General features: G+C 51.8%; 1 protein-coding gene across 4 annotated transcripts in view; it reads right to left on the reverse strand.

The window, feature by feature from the left end:
- The window catches only part of MED24 (mediator complex subunit 24), a 32661-nt gene that overhangs the window by 24474 nt on the left and 1945 nt on the right, over positions 1-6242 (reverse strand). For 3 of the 4 annotated variants that reach the window (XM_022558192.3, XM_089901205.1, XM_089901203.1), the window contains exon 2: positions 32-768. The gene's annotated coding sequence lies outside the window, so the exon portion shown is untranslated. Of the gene's footprint in view, positions 1-31; positions 1300-6242 lie in introns of those variants that run through there. The other variant, XM_089901204.1, reaches the window with a different exon arrangement.

Raw genomic sequence — 6242 nt, forward strand, 5'->3', positions numbered from 1 at the left:
TCATCCACCACCTCCCCAAATTTAAGCCTACCGGATAATCCAGTCCTAGATCCTAGGTACCGCCATTTTGGCACTTATCAAAGAGCTAATTTTCTATTGGCTGGGAGTTACAAACATGAACCAGTAGGAATGCAGCAAGAGACCGCTCGTGCCACGATGTCTTCTGGGAGTTGTAGTTCCTTGGACTCCGCTAGCGAGGAAGCTAAGCGAGGAACCCAAGAGACGAAGCTGGTCAGCTCGCATTGTTTCTCTCCTTTAGGAAAAGACTACTAGGAGCTGAGGCATCCCAAAGACTCGGGGGGCTTAGGGAGAAAGGCTCTCGAAAGGTCTCCCGCTTATCAGGCATCGTCCAGTGACGTCACTATCGACCGAGCATTTAAATCACTTTCCGACACCCTTCCATTACCCGTAGTTAGTAGGCACACCAAAGGTGTGGCATACGTTCAGCAATAGGTTTTCCCTTTCCTGGCCTCCTTTTGTTCTCCTAAACCCCTGGATCTACCTGAGTTCTTCTCATTTCCACACCTGTATTCCAGAAGTGACACTGAGTCTCTGTCAGTTGTACACACCTCACCCACTACTTCACCCCCAAATCTGGAAGTCCTCTCAGAATCTCTTGGCCCAGAATACTGCTTGACTACAGGGAGACGTAAGGAGGAAACTGAGGTTTAGGATATAGAAAATAAGGAAAGTTTGAGAAACTGTTACAGTCAAGAGGACCTAAGGAGACACAATGACTAAATGTAACTTGGTATCCTGAATGTGATCCTGAAACAGAAGAACATTAGGTGAAAACTAAGCAATCTGAATAAAGCATGGACTTTCGTTAATAAAAATGTATCAATATTGGTTCATTAATTGTAACATGAACCATACTAATGTAAGAGGTTAAAGGCGGGGGGTTGGGTGTGGGGTACATAAGGACCCTCTACTATCTTCAAATTTTTTCCTATAAATCTAAAACTATTCTTTAAAGAAATGTTTATTAAAACCAATATAATGTCTCGCTTTATCCTATGGAACCATATCATAGATAATTATGTCCAGTGTTTGGGGTATTAGCCCTTCTTCCTCCCTTCCCTGCAGTGAGAAGCCAAAAGCAAATGCTACCCACCTCTGACTCCAACATCTGGGCCTCATCTGAGCTTCCCTATACACAGGCCTCATCCCTGTCCTGTCCCGTGGACAGGTCATCGCTAACATTTACAACCAGAACAACATGGAAGCCTCCAGCCAGTGTCCTGCTACCCCTATTTTCAGCCCCCCATCCCATACTGTAAGGAGCCTCATATCCCCATCCATGAGTCCAAGCTCCATCCATATCTCCCAATAACCATTCTTTGGTCATACTTTCAGTGGCAAAATCAGTTCTCAGAGGGATGACTCTGGAAGAGCAGTCCACTAAGGCCCTGGAAGCAAACATGAGGCCCTCAGGGCAGAGAATCACAGGATCCTGGGTATCTGGAGCATAGTCGAAACAGGGAGACAAGAACTCCTGTTCTGAAGAGGAGAGTGTACCTGGAGGAGAGCCAGATCACATCCCTCTAAGGTCATGACTGCCTATGGCCTTCCTCCATCCCCATAACCCACCACAACCCCTTCCATTCTGCTCCCTTTAGTGCCTGCCCAAGCGACACCACGGGGAAACTATGTTTATACAAAACAGCTGCCAAATATGTGTAGCCAAAGCTTCCAAAGCAGGAAGGAGGGAGAGCCCAGACTCCTCACACTTAACCTCCAAACTCCCCCCCACCCCACACACACACATATACTGGAGACAGCCACAGACCCTTTTTCTCAGCAGTCCCTTACATATCTGGCTCCCCTTCTTCTCCCAGGCCCCTCACTCTACCTTTGCCTCTTCCCTCCTCTCATCTCTTTGCTGTTACTGCAGCTTAGGGCTCCCCACCTTGACCCAACCCTGGATCCTGCAGCTCCTTTCCCATCCCTCAGAGCCCAAACTGCCCTCTTGCAGAAAAACTGTCAAGTTTGTTACTGCTCCTGACTTAGTAGGTATCTGGTCCAGTCCACATGGGAGTGGAGAACGTTTGGGCCCTGAGGATAGTGATAGTCTGAACTCAAATCATCCCCTTCTGGGCTTCCCTGGTGGCGCAGTGGTTGAGAGTCCGCCTGCCGATGCAGGGGACACAAGTTCGTGCCCCGGTCCGGGAAGATCCCACATGCCGCGAAGCGGCTGGGCCTGTGAGCTATGGCCGCTGAGCCTGTGTGTCCGGAGCCTGTGCTCTGCAACGGGAGAGGCCACAACAGAGAGAGGCCCGCGTACCACAAAAAAAAAAAAAATCATCCCCTTCTTTCAGGAAGCTGGCAGATCTCTGGGGGGCGCCTCCTCCCCACTTTACAGTGGCAGGGAGGTGGCTTCTGTGGTGAGACAGTCTGCCTTCCCTATCCCCCACCTGTCACCAGCAGCCCTTTCTCTTGGCTTGGCAGGGTTTCCCCAAGGACTGGACTTCTAAGGGTGTGAAAGGACTCCCTTATTATTATTTTTATTATTATTATTTTTTTGGCCATGCCGCATGGCTTGTGGGATCTTAGTTCCCCAACTAGGGATTGAACCTGGGCCCTTGGCAGTGAAAGCATGGAGTCCTAACCACTGGACCACCAGGGAATTCCCTAAAAGGGCTTCCTTAGTTCTGGGCAAGGGCTATTTCCAATTTCTCTACTTTGGCCTGACTCTCTAGTCTGTCAATTTCAGAGACAGCCTTTCTGTACACCACTGCTTCCCTTCAGACCAGAATAGCTTCCTAGGACTCACAAGCTCTTGGCTTGCCCTCCACAAGGACAGGACTCCATGATAATACTCCTGTGGATGAGAGAAGAGATGCCAACATCCCCTTTGTGTATAGAAGGAAACCCACCCCACACACAGCCCCTCTTACATATTCCACTTTCCTTGGCTATCCTTTCCTTCTCCCTCAGCACTGATACAGACTGGGCTCCCACTTCTGCTCTCTTAGCCCTGAGCCCCAAGCTCTTCATCTTGTTGCCTGGTCTGGCTGGGGAAGGAGTCTGGCTGGAGAAGAGGGGCAGATAGAAGCCAGCCAGGCAGAGTGACATGGCGACACTGGAGCAGTAGCAGAAAAGGAACTAGGTCAGAGTGAGGACTTGGGGTGGGGTAAGAGGCTGTGAGGAATTGGGGTTTTGGTAACCAAGGACATGGAAACATTCCTCACCTAGGCTGTAAAGAAGTATAAGGAAAAGTGGCAAGTCTAGACCCAGAAACACTGAAATACTTGGTAAGCATACAACGCACAAAGGGTTTCATCTTCCCTTCTCTCTATAGGGTAACTGACTCGTTTCCCCTCCTCTAACTGGAACATTTTCCTTTGGATGCTTGCCTGGGTCCCCCCACTAAGGGGAGTTAATTGGCAGCAGGTGGGTGGGAAAGAAAGAGAGTTGTTCCCACACACTCATACACAGCTGGCTCCAAACCAGTTCCCTCCCCCCACCAGTCCCCACCTCAGAATCCCTGCTCTCTGTCTATCTGGGGAAGAGGAAGATGGGGGAGAAGGCTACGAGGTAGTTCCAGGGACAGCTCCTGGATGCCCACAGTTCCATCTCTGTCTTCCCACTGCCCCCAGGAAAGGTCCAGAAAGAGACAAGCCAGGACAGTGAAAGGCAGAATTTGAACCAATCCTTGGAGTTGTTTCCTCCCTAACACCCTGAAGGATGCCTTCCCTCTCCACACCCTCCAGCACGGAGAAAAGAGTGCTGTGATCCTGAATCCTGGACAGGCCAGCTGCTCCTTCCTCCGGGCCCTGAGAGCCACTCTGTACTCTTGGCCTCCACATCAACCTGTCCCACCTCTCCTTTAGCTGAAGGGGGAGGGCTGCAGTGTGGTAGGTAAAGGAGACTGCCCCATACCCCTCCCCTCCTCTCTCCTCCTGGCAAAGCAGGACGAAGGGGATCCACACGGCAGAGAAACCAGAAGCTGGGCACGTTTAGGGGATCCAATACCTGGCATGTATTAAATGTTCAAAAAAAAGTGTCAAATGAATGAATAAAAGTAGGAGAAACTCTGAAAGACAACCTGGAGAAGGTGTCAACTTGGTTTTCCATTTCTATCCTCAGATACCAAACGCAAGGCTCAGCCAGGCCCGAGTCCCTTCGCTGATTCTTTTTTGTGACCCATAACCAGGGCACGTGATGGGACAAATGTGGTTGATAGGGGGGCATTAAGTGGCCACTTTACTCTTAGCAGGACAATTGTTTGCTAATTTCCCAGTCTCTCATCTCTGCCAGCCACTTAATCCCCAATTCCCATAAACTGACCCCCCTTTCTTTCCTCCATGTCCACCATCTTTTCTTGATTAAAAAATTGGTAAGAGGGAGAAATACCTGGGTTTTAAGTTCTCTTAGTTGGTGATACCTCAGCTTCCTCTGCTTTCCAGAGTCTTTCCAGAACTCCCCAATAAGTGGGGCTGTGTCTGCAGAGTCAAGGGGTGTCTGCTGGACACCTCATCACTTGCTGACATCACCCAGAGCCCAGGAGGTCAAGATGAGATGGGGAGAGGAATTACTGAGGCCCAGGCCACTGAGCTAGTTCCAGGACAGGCTGGCAGAGGGCTTGTCCCCTGTTCCCCCAAACTGTTTGGGGCTTCTTGGCATGGGGTGGAGAATGCTCTGTGGGGTCTTGGCTTCCAGGCTTTTGGGGAAGCTATTCAGAAAGCAATCTGGATCCCCTGGCTTCTAGGGGTGGGACCCTTGAGAAATCTTGGGGTGCTTCCTAGCAACAGTCTGGGAGGGAGAGAAGGAAAGGGAAGGAAGAGAGGGAGGGGCCTGGGCATAGCTGTTCCAATGGGAGCCCAGAGAACAGGCTGTTCTTACTGCCTCCTTGGCAACCAAAGTCTAAGAGGGAGGGGGCCGTCAGATGTATCCCCTTGCGGGGTCTCTATCCATCCTCACTCATGCCCCACCATTCTGTTCTCCCCTTGGACTCAGCGCTGAAGCAGGGGTGGCGGGGATGGTAGGAGCATCCCGGTAGAGGTTTCATGGCAAGGAGGGAACATGAGTTGGGGATGAAATGACCATGAGGCGAGCTATAAGCTTCAAGAAATGGGGGTAGGCAGGGTGAGTGCGGTGGGAACGGGAGTGATGCAACACAGGGCCAGGGGCTATAAGCACAGACTTGGGCTGGATCCTGGCATCTGGCAAGATGCCTGCTTTGGAGGCAGTATGCCCTTCATTTTGTCCTTGCCCAGGTCTGTTACCAGCCCACATCTGGAGCCAAGGAAAGGGAGAGAGGTAAGGAGAAGATAAGAATGGTGAACTTTCATCTTTGAGTTCAAGGTGCTCACTCTGGCCCTGGGGAAAAAAGATGGATCAGGAGACACTTCATTTTCTATGGCTCTGGGTCTAGGATTTCAAAAAGTCTCCCTCATCCAATAACTTTAGGGCCTTTCATCAAAAAGATGTGGTGGGGGGCTTCCCTGATGGCGCAGTGGTTGAGAGTCTGCCTGCCGACGCAGGGGACACGGGTTCGTGCCCCGGTCCGGGGAGATCCCACATGCCGCGGAGCGGCTGCGCAGTGGTTGAGAGTCTGCCTGCCGACGCAGGGGACACGGGTTCGTGCCCCGGTCCGGGGAGATCCCACATGCCGCGGAGCGGCTGCGCCCGTGAGCCATGGCCGCTGAGCCTGCGCGTCCGGAGCCTGTGCTCCACAACGGGAGAGGCCATAACAGTGGGAGGCCCGCATACCACAAAAAAAAAAAAAAAAAAAAAGATGTGGTGGGGAAGCCAGAACGGAGGGGAGACAAAAACCATAGCACTTTCACCTTCTCGCTCTGGACTCCATCCAGATTGCTGCTAGACCTCTCCACTGCCTCCTGCTTCTGGCTGATGGATGCAGAGGACACAGCACCTCATCTCATAAATGTATCTTACGTACTGAGATTGTGTACCGCCTAACTCCTTGGGCAGCCCACTCCCAGGGGACTATCTCCATACATGGTACAGCCTGCACCCTAAGTGCTGCACACCGCAGCCCTGCCCTGCGCCCCCCCCCATCAGCCAAACCCGATCACTGAGGAGGTGGCATTGATTGGCAGACAGCCACCATCACTGCACCTCCCCCTGCATGCTGCCCTGACCCTGCGTGATCAGCTTCCTGCCCCATATTGCAGCTGTTGCATGTCCACCGTGAGCCCAGGCTGAACCCACAGGTTCATTTACTGCATGCTGACACTGCACACTGCAGCCCCAATTCCCCACTGCAGGCTCCCTTC

The sequence above is a fragment of the Delphinapterus leucas genome, chromosome 19 (assembly GCF_059928025.1).
Source record: "Delphinapterus leucas isolate spDelLeu-1000000601 "Yukka" chromosome 19, BTC_Dleu_Yukka2, whole genome shotgun sequence".
Lineage (NCBI taxonomy): Eukaryota > Metazoa > Chordata > Mammalia > Artiodactyla > Monodontidae > Delphinapterus > Delphinapterus leucas.